Source organism: Drosophila elegans, unplaced genomic scaffold (genome assembly GCF_018152505.1).
Source record: "Drosophila elegans isolate 14027-0461.03 unplaced genomic scaffold, ASM1815250v1 contig_149, whole genome shotgun sequence".
Taxonomy (NCBI): Eukaryota; Metazoa; Arthropoda; class Insecta; order Diptera; family Drosophilidae; genus Drosophila; species Drosophila elegans.
Genome location: NW_024545513.1, coordinates 17985582 through 18000045, shown reverse-complemented (window position 1 = coordinate 18000045; position 14464 = coordinate 17985582). Strand labels below are relative to the sequence as shown.

Sequence of the window (14464 nt, the reverse complement as noted above, 5' to 3'; positions counted from 1 at the left end):
TAATAGGCTCTAAACTTTACCTTATACAACTGTGAATAGAGTGCGCAAAGATAATACAAAGTTTAAGTTATGAAAAAAATGTAAATAATAAATATGCTCAATGTTGTTATCATAGAACACCCACACATTTTAAATTAATTTATTTGTAAGAAAACAGTTGTCTTCTTTTTTAGCTCATGCTGAACAAAGTTATTAAGCAATTAACCATTTATTTATGTAAGTTTTTAATTTGAATTAAGCAAATATTTAACATTTGACATAAACAAGTTCATGATTTTTTTTCTTCCTTTTTTTCCCGTGGAACAACCCTTTGACATTGTAAATACCCCATTTTTTTTTAATTTCTTTGCAATTCCTTTCAGCGACTATTGTCATATCCGTTTTCGAGCACCCTTGTTTTCAGCTCTTTCACTCCTTTTGCTGGTCATCTTTGCCTCCTTTGTACACATACATACATACATATTACATATAGTGTTGGGCAATAGATATATCGTGTCAGTCGCATGTTGATTTTTGGCAACATGCATTCGTATTTATTTATCCTTTGGCATAACATTTTTATTGCATTCTAAAGCAAACAAATGACAATAAAAGCTTTTACGTATATTCATTCGAATAGGAAAGCGAGAGAGAGTGGGCATTAAAATGACACGAGAGTGCTCCCAAAAAAATAAAAAGAATAATAATAATGCTCAGAAAAAATAGTTATAAAGTCCAGAAGAATGCGGGGGAGGAGCAAAAAAAGCGATGACAAGATATTATCTACAAAACTCAAAATTAGTTGCCTAATTCATTACATCTAAGTCTTTCTTATTTCATTATATTTCATGGTAAGTTAACAGAAGGCTGGTAGTTGGGAAACCTTAAGAGCTGGTTTTAGCTTAACATGAGGACGCGATTTGGCTATTTCCCAAAACATTTGTATATTTTTAAAAAGTTAGCCAACAAATGGTTACTGTCCAACTTGCGTATTTATTATATAAAAAAGGTAAATATAATTTTTTTTCTTCAACACTTTTAGGTTTGACTAGAGCATACCAGGTTCGTGGCTTTCTCGGAACTTATTTAATTTGCTGCTACTCTATTCGCCTTTTTCGTTCTCGTTTCCATTTTCATTCGTGTCTTCGGCTCTGAGCTTCACATTCAATTGCATTTATTGACCGAGGAAATATTTTATTACTTTACGCTTGGCAAATATTAGTTGCCCATCGTCAATGGCGGGAATGTTTTTTTTTTTTTTTTTTTTTTTTTGGGAAAAGGACTTACAGCAGAATGAAACGCTGATGCTGTCCCTGTCCTGTCTTGGCTAATATATCCGGCCTGGCTTAAACCCACCCTTTATCGCCCTTCGCCCCTCTCCTTCACACTCTCACTTTGATTTCTTGGCAACGCTTTTTTTACTCATCTCGCACACTCAGAGAAATTATTGGGTCGTAAGCCCTGAAGCTTTGCAAATATACCAGGATGGTACACGGTGTTCGAAAAGCTTATTTCGAAAAAAACTTATACCTATTTTAGAAAAATCACATTAAATATTTTATTTTTATTTTGTTTTCAAAATTGAATTTATAGGTTGCGTTTTGTATTTTTTTTATCAATTTATTTATTTTGTCCTTTTTTTAATTCAATTTGTAAGTGTTTAAAACATCTCTTAAAGTAAATACTAATAAGAAATCATTTTTGCTCCAATTTGTAAGTTATTTGGAGTTCAAGGTTGCGTTGTTCGGTTTCTGGAAGTGTACATTTTTTCTGTTTTTTTAGGACTCGACGAACTTTGGCAAATATTTTGGTCATAGCCGAGATTTGCGTGCCTTGCCAATGGTTTTGTTTGTTCTGCTGTGTCCAGTCATCTTCCCCTCCCTCAGCCCCTTTCATCTTCCCTCTCCCCTTCCCCCCTTTCATCTTCCCTCTCCCTCTTTCGCCAGCCGAATGTGGGTAATTCGGTCATGAATATGCGAACAATTTCAGCCATTGTCCGAGGAGCATTTTTTGGGTGCGCATATTTGTCGCAAATGGACTACATTACGACATTACAGTTATCTTTTGATATGTGCTCGTGTTTGTGTGAGTGTATGTGTAGTACATCATATCTCATGGAGGACATTACGGCCCAAAAGTCGAAATAAAGAAAGCCGGAAAAATATTCCATAAAATATGTTTAATTTAGGGTGGACTTCAGAAAAATAACTCACTCCTATTTTGAAATATTTTATTTTTTTAGTAATACCTTAAACAATGCGGGTTGTAAGTCAACTATCCTTACATAAAATAAGCTTATTTTAAAACGTAAACTATTTATTGTAATTTATTTACAAATTGATATTTGAGAATTATGTTGAACATTATTTTGAATATAATGATAATGATAATGATATAATGATAAATATAATATAAAACTATTTTCGTTAAGAAGAATTTGCTAAATGCATATTTGATTTCACAAAAATATAATTCAATCAACAATAAGTCACTTTAAATAAACGATTTGTCAATGTCTATTTTTCATATTATTATTTCAGCTTGAAATAATTTCCCATAATATTCATGGAGAACGACCTTTAATTTAAGGAACAATTAAAGTCCACCCTGGGGCACTCTTCTGAATGTGTTGTGTGCATAAACAAACAAACAAAGGCCGCATAACATTAAAATGTAACACAAAAAGCCACAACAACAGCAGCAACAACCGTGGCTCATGTTTTGTGTTGTGTGATTAAAATTGAAATAAGCGGCGACATGTTGAACTTGAAAAATTCGTTGTGCGTTGCTTATGACAACAACAACAATAGTTATCATAATAGCAATATTATGAAAAGCAACAAAAACGGCGAGAAAGAGTGGAGCGAATCGTAAAATACCCTAAGGAATCTGAATTCACTTAAATAATTACAGGAAAAACTAATATTTTTAAAGGGTTCTTTTTTGAATATGCACAAAGCCACCTAGCGGAGATTTTCGGCAAGTATGTTTTATATGTTTTAAATTTTTAAATTTTTTTGTCAAAAAAAAATGCTCGGGAATTACAAAACATAGTTGACGAAATTGCTTTAATTTTTTCCACTTAAAAACAATCATTATAATTAAAAAAAAAACGAATTTAGATAAATGCAGAAATAGAAGACAATATAAATTTAAAAACGTGTCACCAAAATAATAATACCCTTTTATAGGGTATTAAAACGAAAGCACATGGCACAGATTGCAGTCAGCGGTGAGTGCGAGTGAGGGGGAGGCTTCGTGTGAGGCTGAGAACCCTTATATTATAGCCTTTCTAATGACCGAATAACTCATTTTGATTAGAAAAATCTTTGTCCCATAAACGATTCCCAATTAAAAACATTGTGCTGCTAACTTTCATTCAACTGGAATTGCTGCTGTTTCTTCTTCTTTGCCAGTTGCCCTTCTTCTTTTGGCGTGAGTAAGTGCTGTCAGTGACAAAATCCAGGGTATGCAGGGGTCTGATGGGTGCTCATTATTTGATTTCCCATAGTAATACCAATAAGAAATAATTTAGCTGTTGTTTGTAGTTGTTTTCCAATTTTTTTTTAGTAAATTATAAAGTATTTAAATTATTTATTGTTTGATTTATTTTTAATTTTAAAAGTACTTCCATTTCCTTTTTAAGTCCTCACCACCTGGATGAAAACTAAACATTTTCTCAAAGGCAACAGTGCGTATGAGTAATAAACCTTGAATAAGTTTTAAGTTTATTTATATATATATATTATGTATTAAGTAGCTTAAGGGTTATAATTCGCAATTTCTTTTCTAGTGTCCTAGCCAAAACTACCGCACTCTGCAAAGTGTACGGTATTCGAAAGCGTTGCACTTGCCGCTTACAAAACAAGCACACATACGCGCACGTGCGAGCGCGACAAAAAATCAAAACAACAAAATGCACACTGGAAACAGCTGCTTTGGCTTGGCATTGAAATCGAGAGAGGCCGAGAAGGAGGGAAAGAGGGAGAGAGTGCGAGAGCGGCGCCAATGCGGCCAATTGCCGAAGATTCCCGATTGCCCCCGAAGCGGCCAACGTGTAGCCGAACCGGTTTTTGGCGCTACATTGGCGCTACGTTGGCGCCTCAGTGCAAAACGAAGCACTGAAGGTGTCAGTTGGGCTCCCGACGGTTCTACTCTTTAGCTCCCACAGCCAAACACAACTCTCAGCGATTTTGACGCAAATTTTAAACGTACGTAAACCGGTGATTTCACAAAACGCGTTTCGAACAAAACAAAGACAAAAATAAAACACTATAAAAAACAACAATAGAACAGCAAAAAAAAAAAATGCTTAATAAACTTTAAACACAATTAAAGTGCTAATGATTTGGGATTTTTTCTCACAACTTAAAACTTTTTTTAATTGTGTTGTTCGTATTTTTTTTTACGTTTCTGTGCCATTAAATCATCTTTCCAGCGAAAAAGTGCTAAAAACAAAGTGAATATAATCTGAGTCGCTGGCGTTGCTGTTGTCATTGTTGTTGTGCTCAATTTAAACCTACTTAGCATATATTTTTTTTTTCGAGTGTGTGAGACCGCCATTGATCGTGATCGTGATCGTGTTCGTCATCTCCGCTTTTTCGCCTTTTCTTATTTATTTTTCTCTCTCTCTCTGGCTAATTAGCAAATCGATTGTTGTTTTTGCAGCTGATTTAATAGATTGATTCCAATTCCAAAATAATGTGCCAAGTGCTTAAGAAAATTCAGGAAACGTTTCAGTCTTCTGCATTTATTTATAGTAGCCTTATTTCAGAAGTTAAGAGAATGCTATTGAACTTCTATACGATATCATTTAATGAAATCATTTGTTGTGGTTGGTAAAAATAAAGCAATTATTCTACTTGGCTCAGAGTTTAAATACAAACAAATGTTGAAAACTATTTTTTAAAAACCTTACCCAATGCCAAAAACGTGAATTATTAAATGTATGTCTGACTGGATTCCGTTCTTTAAAAAAATGTGTGTTCAAAACATTTTAGAAGACTTTAGACGTATATTACATTTTTATAATGTCTTACAAATTTTAGTCATCCAAAGTTTAAGTAATTTTCCTAACAATTGGATTTAAAATATAGTAAATTATAAGTCAATAATTTTGCCTAGAATACTCACAAATTGTTGGGTATTTTAACTTATTTTAAAACTAATTTCTTTTTTGAGTTTTTTTATATTGAACACTTTAGAAAAAATAAAACTGATCATAATGAATTGAATACGAACAAACACATTTTGAAACTTTTCGAAATTATAAATAAAAGTATTTCCAGCTTTCGTAGTTTCAAATTATCTTGCTACATATCCAAAAGATCTACTATATTTTCAATGCCGAAATAAACCATAGAGCTTAATAAATGCATATGAGCCTATTTATCTTTTTTTGGCATTTGAAAAATATGTTACTTTACACAATAATCCAATTCTTTAAGTCTTTAGTATAAAAGTCAAGTTTTAAATGGGAACATAATTACAATGATCAGTGTTGAGTGCTCCACTTTGTCGAGCAATTTCCTTTGAGGCTCTCTGTTTTATTTTTTGTTTTGAGGCCGACCCGTGTAACATCATCTAATATACATGGCTAATAATGCCTTTTCTTACGCCTCCGAAAGTGAAGGGGATTCCCCCTGAAACCACCCACATATCGCGTCTTGTTTGGCGAACTATAAACATTAAATAACAATAATAAACAGCAACAAGAGCCGGGCAGAAAGTTGAAGCAGTTTGTCTAAGTGGCTTGGGGCTTTGTCAAAGCATATAAGAAATAATACAATAGAAAGTATATAGAAGCCACAACAACAGCAATAACAACAAAAACAACAACAGCAACAACAATGGCAACTAGTACGTCGCAGTTGTTGGCTCCAAAACACGCAACAGTCCGTCAGAATAAAGTCAGCCATGCCCACCGTCGTTAGACCACCCCTTTGCATCCCCCGGAACATATATATATATATATATATGTTTTATACCCTAACTTTCATATATACATATGTTCCCCTCCAGTAACATCGCGTGTTCCGGGGACCCCAGCATGAAGGACTCTCGCCGGGGGTCAGGGGTTTGCAAAGGGGCTTCAAACAGCAAGGGCTCGAAAGGCTCCCAATCTCCACTTTACACAGCAGAAAACCATATTGCTTTCAGATCAGATATTATAAAATTAAGTAATTCGCAAAAGCAAGATTCTTAATTTCATCACATTTATTTGACTTTTATCGATTCATATATATTGTTGTTGAAGTTTATTGCAACCCGATATAGTGTTTTATTTTCAAATCTCTTATTATTTGGTACACATCTATAGCTTACGGCCATTGCTTATGTGTGTTTTACGATGAGTACCCTGTTTGGATTGGGAAAATCGCAATCTAAAAATAATAAAAGTCTTTAAAGAGTATACATTTTAAATTCAATGTAAAAGTAAACCTTTTTAAGCTATAACTTCTCTAGAAATTTATTAAAATAACTTTCAGAATATTGAGTTAAACTATTTAAGCTCTTTAAAAATTAAAATAATATAAATCAACAACCATATTGATGCATTTAAGAGAGGCAACACTAGCCTTTGCTTAGAAATAACGTCATGTCACTTAACCAGATAAAATGATCTGCTTTCAATAAGCGAACAGCCAGGATTTCTCTCAGTGTACACTCAAGCTCTCGTACTTATAAGCCTATACCACATAAAGTACAATTTTTTCTATAACAAAATTTTCTATATTTTTTTCTACATATTTTGCTTGTGTTTTATTCTTTATGTTATTTTCTTCGCCACTGCCACCGCTGTGCAACGTTCCCGTTCCCGTGCTCGTTCTCAAACTCGATCCCGTACTCGCACCCGTACCCGTACTACTACTACAACCCATAACCGGAGAGTAGGTCAGGTCAGTATGTGTTACTATTTAGTCATAAGAGGGGGGTTCCGGGGGCCCGACTGCCCCCCGCGTGTGCGGCAGGCTTATTAATTTACTGCGACTTTTGTTTCGCTGCATTTCAGCGGGAAAGTCGGAAAAGTCCGCAAAGTCTTGTGGCTGCCGACAAATCAATCAGGAAAACTTAAGGGAAACTGATTGAAATGCGGCAGGGGAACATTTTTGACACTCGTTGGGGATAACGATTTTATTAGTGTCATTGTTGTTTGAAACTAGTCGACATTTGCATTAATTTCTTAAATGTATGCGGTGAAATTAAAAGTTTTGGTTAAAGTTTGTTTTAATTTGCATAGTTCAACTGCAAAATATTTTACAAATCCTTTAAAATAAAGTCAATTCAGGGCAAGGAAAATTTTTGTTGTATAATTTTAAGACTTAACAATAGTTTATTTATTATTTAATTAAGCCAATTGTAAATTCAAAGGCAAAAACGCAGGTTGGTTTTTCATTGTTTCACTTTTGTTGTTTTTTTGTGGAGAAACCCATTCCATGTATTTGAGTTGGTCAGTTTTCAGTTTTTCTTTCAGGTTAAAAGTTTTATTGGATGAACAAATTGTTGGTCTTTATGGATTATTAAAAAATTCGAAAAGATGTTGGTAAGAGAGAAATAAGTAATAAGTATGCCAACAATTTTAGTTAAAAGTTTTTATTTCTGATCCGAGCTTTGTATTGTTCAGAGATTAAAAAAAAAACTCCAATGAACTTTAGCAAATTCTTCCGATTCTTTTAACAAACTAGTGAATCAATATTTGAGATGATGAAGAAAAACTTTGAGCACCAAATTTTTTCTATCCGACATATACAGCCTATATAACCAATTTAACAATTAACCCATCTATCAAAGTCATGGGTATGATCCAAAACATTTGCAAACTATGACCAAAAAATAATTTGACTACCGATCGATCAAAATCAATTAAATGCTGTTAGAGTCGAAAAATGCTTGAAAATTATATCGCTATTATGCAAAACAAGTCGCAAAGTTTGAATAGCATGCGAAACTTTCGCAACAAATAATTTCTATGAGGCTAAGTTATATTCGATTATCCCCCCAGCCCACACGCAAATTATTTGCAACTTTTTTTTTTGCTTGGAGAAATTTAATTTGTGTGCGAGAAACGTGAATTTGTGTGTGGGGGTTTGCAGAAAGTTTTTGCTGACTCAAACAATTAGCTGCGATTGAAAGTTATGCCCAGCCAGCACAGAAGATAATTGTGTCTGAAGGTATTCGGTGGTTTTCCTCCTGAGCTGTAAACGTATTTTAATAATAAAAGCCAGCAAAATGTTCCCCAAAGCTTCGCAAGCCGCAGAAATATCCAAGGAAATAGGGGAAAATGGGGCAAGACAAATCGGCAAAGCGCAACGAATACAAAAAAAAATGAAACAAAACAAAACTAAAATCGAGAGAAAGGCGAAAAACAAAAGCTCCTAGCGCACTTTTGGTTGCTGCGACTGTCAAGCCAAATGCACAGAGACAAAGGCCAAAAGGGGGTAAAAGAAGAGTGAAAAGGGGTGAAAGAGGGGTGAATGAGGGGTGGAAAGAAACCGAGGACGATGGAGGGGTTTGAGCCATCTGAGGTGGAAATGTTGCCAGCCATGTTGCACATCCTGGCCGAAAAACTAACACCAAACTCTGGAGAGTCGACCATCAGGTATCCAATTTATTGTCCGAATCTCTTACCAATTTTCACAACATTTTTTTTCAAAACAAGAAAATCAAATATTGCAAAACCTCTATTGTTTTTTTAACTATCGTGTTGCAAAGCTTTTGCCAATAAACACTTTTAAATTCAACTTCAACGCCCAGCAAATTTATTCTTAAACATCTATGAACTTAAGAAAACAGTCAAAAGTCTTTAGGGCATTCAACATATAAAGCTTTACATAAACTTTAAAAATAATACAAAAAAAAAAAAAAACAATGATACAACATTTTTAAACAAAGCTAAATAAACGCAGTATACGTACATATGTACAAATACAAAAAATAACCTTGCAATGATGTTCAGGCAATGATTTCATTACTTTTGGCTACCTTTGCAAATCATAGGTCATTAATCTTAGTTTATTATATTTTCAAAAGCCAGCTTTATAGCGTAAGCTTGAGGTAATCGTAAACAGGAAGTACATATATGATGGGAAAGGCAAAACTTAAATAAAAGCTCGTGTTTTCTGAAATATATAATCTGATTTTTCTACAGATTATACTTTTTTTTATTGTTTTATATACTTTATATATATTTAAATGTTACTTATAAATCGAAACCTGTACCCCCTATGGGCTGGGATTCCCAGAATTTTCGTGGTTTTTCCAAATTTTTTCGTTAACTTTCGTGCGGGTATACTTGAATTGCCCATTGGCATTTTCCGCAGCCCCTCCGCCAGTCGGCGACCTGCTTTTGTTGCCCACTGTGGCTGTGGCATTCGGTGCTCTGCGGTCTTTGGGCCAAAAACAACGTTTGCTAACTGGTAACAATGCGCTGCCATATTTTCAAGGTCCCAGAACTGCGGCAGGAGTAAATCATAGGCAAAGACAAAGCAAAGGGCTAAGGACACATCTTGTGGTCGGCTGAACTCGCCTCAAGGCCCTGGGATAAAGCTATGGCAGGAAAACAAGGATCTCCTGCTTCCCTTTTCCCTTGATTCAAACGAAACGAAACGAAACGAAACGAAACTAAATCAAAGCAAAATTCTGGCAAATTAAATAATCAAAAACAATTGCTGGAGAGCTTCTTCGTCGGCGACGAGGGCAAATTGGATTACGTGTAGATTGGTTAAGAAGCCGAAAGCCCGAAGACGGAGCTAACTATATATATAAAGTATGAATATATACATATATGTATGCACTCATTCAGAGATAGAGAACTGACCCCTAAGGTTATCTCCATCAGCACAGTCTCCGCGTTTTTTTTAGGTCATTTCGTTGATTTCTATTTGAATACTATTATCTCCAACATTTGTCGGATTTGTTTTTCTGTTTTTCCTCACGAGAGAGGAAGGGCGATGTATAATTATAAAAAGCTTCGAGAAGCTGAAACGCAAAACAAAAAAGAATATGATATTTCCGAGACTCAATTCTATATAATTAAGGTGTCCAATAAATACGCATTAGAAATATGAATGGGAAAAGCTCTTTCATGATTCACAGGTATAATATTTGAGAAATATTTTCATATATATTATAAAGAATGTCTTTTAAATCTTATGTTGTTCACAATATATAATAGAATGTCAGTTTTTTATTGTATAAAAAGCCTTCAACAAATCGTGAATTCGAAAAGCAATTATGTAAATTTTATTAGAATGTCTGTAAATATAGAACTAGGAAGCTTAAAATATTCAGCTAATAAATATTTGTGTATTTACTTAATCGCAAAACCATTTCATTGTTTTTAAAGCATTTTATTTTTTTTTATTTTTGGGTATATTATTATTAGTGGCTTACTTAATTTTAAAGTATTTTATTTTAGAGCTGAAACAGTAGATAATTTAATAGTGCATTTGGATTTACGTTCTAAACCACTTTAAAAACTGCATACAAACCTTTGTGGATTAAACAACTATTAAACAGTAATTTGATGGCCACTTTCCTGCATTTATTTATTTTCTCCAATGCATATAAATTGATTCGAAATTAAATAGCCAAGGGGCAAATAAACATACCGAATGTACTTTATCGAGAGTTTTATTTCCAGTCGTTTACTGACAGGACAATGTTTATTTATCATAAGCTATTTGCTATCAATTTTCCCCACGGGATTATGTATAAATATTTAATAAACGACACACAGCCGAAAAAGAAATAAATCAAATGCGGCGTGGGGTCTACAAAAGTTGTTTGAGTGATTTGACGCTCGACTTGGTTTGTGGTTCGAAATAAAGCAAAAAAAAAAAAAAAAATGAGAGAGAAGTTTTCAATTTTTGAGTGGCCCCATCTTAATCGCCCCGCACAATGTGCCGTCGATGGTGATGCTGGTCGAGAATCTGTGAAATTGAAGGGCGACCAAATTAAAATCGAGGACAGGAAGTGGAAGACAGGCAGGAAACAGTCAGAAGTAACTGAATCTGATTCAGAATCCGTATCCGTATCAGAATCAGAATCGGAATCGGAATCAGAATCGGGCTCTGAAACATCATCGCAGCGAGACGAAATGAAATTGAAGTTGTCTGGCTTTTTGCCTTGCGACTTTTACCATGATTTCGCAATGATTTTGGCCAAAGTTAACCTTGAAATGTTCTCTCTCTCTCTCTCTTAGCCACGGTTGCCAACTACATAAGCGGATGTGACAATTGAATTGTCAGCACTGGTTACTGGTTATTTTCTGATTTCTGACTTTGGTTTTCGATTTAGAATTTCGGTTTCAGCTTCAGCTTTGACTGCATCTCAGCGAAATTTGTCATGTCATCTGCCCAGTTCTGAGCCGGATTGGATTGCAGCAGTGCTCAATGCTCAAAGGGTGAGTGCTGCCTGCACTGGACAAAATAATGGCAACATGGCAGGACCTTCAGTTCTCTGACAGAAAGAAAAATTACATGATTACATGATTACTAGCTTAGAAAAGTAAAATTTATTTTCTATATCTTCATCTCTTTATACTTTTTATTCTCTATTAGTTGCCTTACAATTGTTTTACCCCACACAACATTAAAATAGTTTACATCTTAAAATTGGAAAGTTATACTTTTACCGGCGTACAATTGTTTTTTAAACCGTTTTGATGTTGGATACTTTATACATGCAGTATGGTTATCCATGAATTGATTATCGATTTCAGAGAGGCATGCCGCTAAATGCTTGTGGCTATCTTACAATTGTAGTAATAGTTTGTGTATTTCTTTTTCTCAGTGTCCCCACTTGCATTTGCCTTTTTCAATTTGATTCGTTTACAGATATAGCAAACACCAGCCAGTAAATAGTGGCAGTAACAGTTACAGTTCGCTCGGACTCACTGCCATGGACTGTCGATAGTTTTCGCATTAGAAATGACTCGGGGCTACTTGTGGGTTAAGGGGTGTGTTGTGGGTTAAGGTTTAGTGGGACGGGATCGGGTTTGTCCCCAGTATAAAGTCTGTGTGTAAGCGCTTAGATAACAGCAGATATTGTGTGCTTGTTGATTTGTTTGCTTTTGTTCTTGTTTGTTTGTCGCTCAAAAGAGAATAAGAATTTTGCAAATATTTAGTTGGAGTTTCTTCATGACTACGGTTAAAAACGATTCAAATTGATATTGTGATAGAAATAAAACAAAAAGCGTATTCACAAAATGGCATTGCATTGCATTAATGATTTCCCCAAGTATTTGGAATTTGTAAGTAACACATGAGGTGTTTATTTTTGCATCTTCTTCAACTTTTCTATACATGCACATGTTTTGCACCATTTAAAAATAAAAAACCGTTGGGGAATCACACAAAAAAATATCTGGATTATTCATGAAGCTCTTAAGAAAATGGGCTGGGGAAATACGTATATAGAAGACAATAGGACTAAATATATGTGTGTCTGTTTATTTCTGTTGCTGAAAAACACACTTAATTAGTCATAAATTGCTGGGAAAAATATAAACTCCATTTTGTTTATTATTCTAAGGTTTTGAGAAGTTTTTTGGTGAAGCTCACACCAACATGAGTTACCCAAATATTTTTCGTTTTTAAAACTAAAATAAAACAATGTTTTAAGGCTGCTTAAAATATTGCTTTCTTGAGATGCAAAATAATGCAAAAGTTAAGAATCATTGAAGTTTTTCATACATTTCTATAATTTTACCAACATCTGGAGCTTGAATTTTTGATTAACTTGAAAGCCCCGTTCAATGCAGTTCAATGTTCTGTGGGATTTGCACAGCTGTGGTGTATATGCATTTCTATAAGTGGAGTAATAAATATTTTATTACACATCCCCCTCCCCTTGGAAATCTGAGGACTTATGCGAATTTCTCACGAATCGCTGCCGTTTGGAGCTTTTTGATTTTTGCACGAAAATTTTCTATTGCAATTCTAGCTCAACCGCAGCCATTTGCCACCCACTTTTCGTGTGTCGCGGTTTTTGTGGCGCCCTTGAGACAGGCGCTCTTTTCCAAGCACCACCCACTTGTCCAACCCACTGAGAAACACGAGAACGATAGCGTTGTGCCCCCTATCCTTGGTTGGTAGGCAAATTAAAAGAACATAAAACGCTGCAAGAGGAAGAGCGGTCGGGGTAAAACATATATGCATATAGTATATGCGCCTGTCTAGCAAGTAGGATATTGCGGTAATGTTTTCCATAAATATTAAGTCATTTGCCAGCTCGCTTTGCATTCAGCAGGGCATAAATCAAATCAAATCAAGACGAGAGTCAACACGAGTGGGAGTGCGAGTGGGGGTGGGATTGGGATTGGAGTGAGAGGTTGATTGGGCCCACATGACGTATGCGTAATAAAGCACACCCCAAGGAACTCACAGCATTTGTCACCTCAACCGAAATTGGTACCAAGCAAAGCGACAATTTAATTGCACATTAATTAGAAACTGTGTAAGCTGTGTAAGTGGCACAAAAGCATTGGCAAAGACATTGTAAATTAGTTTGGTATATTCATTTATTTTACGTTTGTGACCCTAAATACAAATTCAGCTTTTGGTTTTGGAAACCTTTAGCCTGTATTTGATTTATACCATAACACAATTTCACTTTAATACCATGCATTATATGATCTTTCATATTTAATACAATATTATATAGTTTTTAGAATAATCTAAAAATAAATCAAATGAATTTATCCAGCATTACACAAAAATCTGAATTCCCCAAATGCAGAAGCATTCTATTTCCAAAAAGGGAAATTACCAAAATAAATCAAGGGAACGAAGAAATATTTGTTAGAAACTCTGTCACCTACAACTCTCTCATTTTTTCCACGTTTTCATCCATTAAGCTAATATAATTTTTCGTATATAATTTATGATTTAATTATAAAGAATCGTAAAGCAGCTGCCCGTGCCGCCTCATCACAAAGGAATGAAATTGAAAAGGCCATTTTGATTTATGAAAATTATGGGCCGAACTTTACCCAACTCAAAAAATATTTTGAGGGTTTGGGAAAATTCATTCTCGCTCGCATCTCACACCTTTTTATGTCTTTTGTATGGTAAAGTTTTTTAAGTGGCCCCAGGGTCTGCGTTACATCGTCATTGTTAAATAAATCTATAAGAAATAATAGCAGAATATATAAATATATATTAATGTTTTTTTTCGTCCACAATTTGTTCAATCAACGGTGACTGAAATATGAATTATATTTATATACTTCGTGTTTGCCCTTCTTTGAGGGTGAGCGAAAAGTGGAGGCAAAAAATACTTTCCCTTTCCGTTTATGTTTTCTTCATTTTTTTTTTTTTTGGGTCGCCCATTTACACGTCATTTACACTTTAACAGCTTAGCGCCTACATATATAGGAAAAGTGGGCGGGGCAAACAAATTGATGTCGCTGATGATGCTGATTATACGCGTCTCCTCGCCGGATTCCTTTGGGTTATTAAACTTTATTGTTGTTTGGGATTTT

At 34.7% G+C, this 14464-nt stretch overlaps 1 protein-coding gene across 2 annotated transcripts in view; it reads left to right on the top strand.

The window, feature by feature from the left end:
- The first annotated feature begins 4083 nt into the window (after window positions 1–4083).
- LOC108144163 (loricrin) overlaps window positions 4084–14464 on the top strand; it is an 84329-nt gene continuing 73948 nt past the window's right edge. For both annotated transcript variants that reach the window (XM_017268825.2, XM_017268841.2), the window contains exon 1: window positions 4084–4191. The gene's annotated coding sequence lies outside the window, so the exon portion shown is untranslated. The remainder of the gene's footprint in view (window positions 4192–14464) is intronic.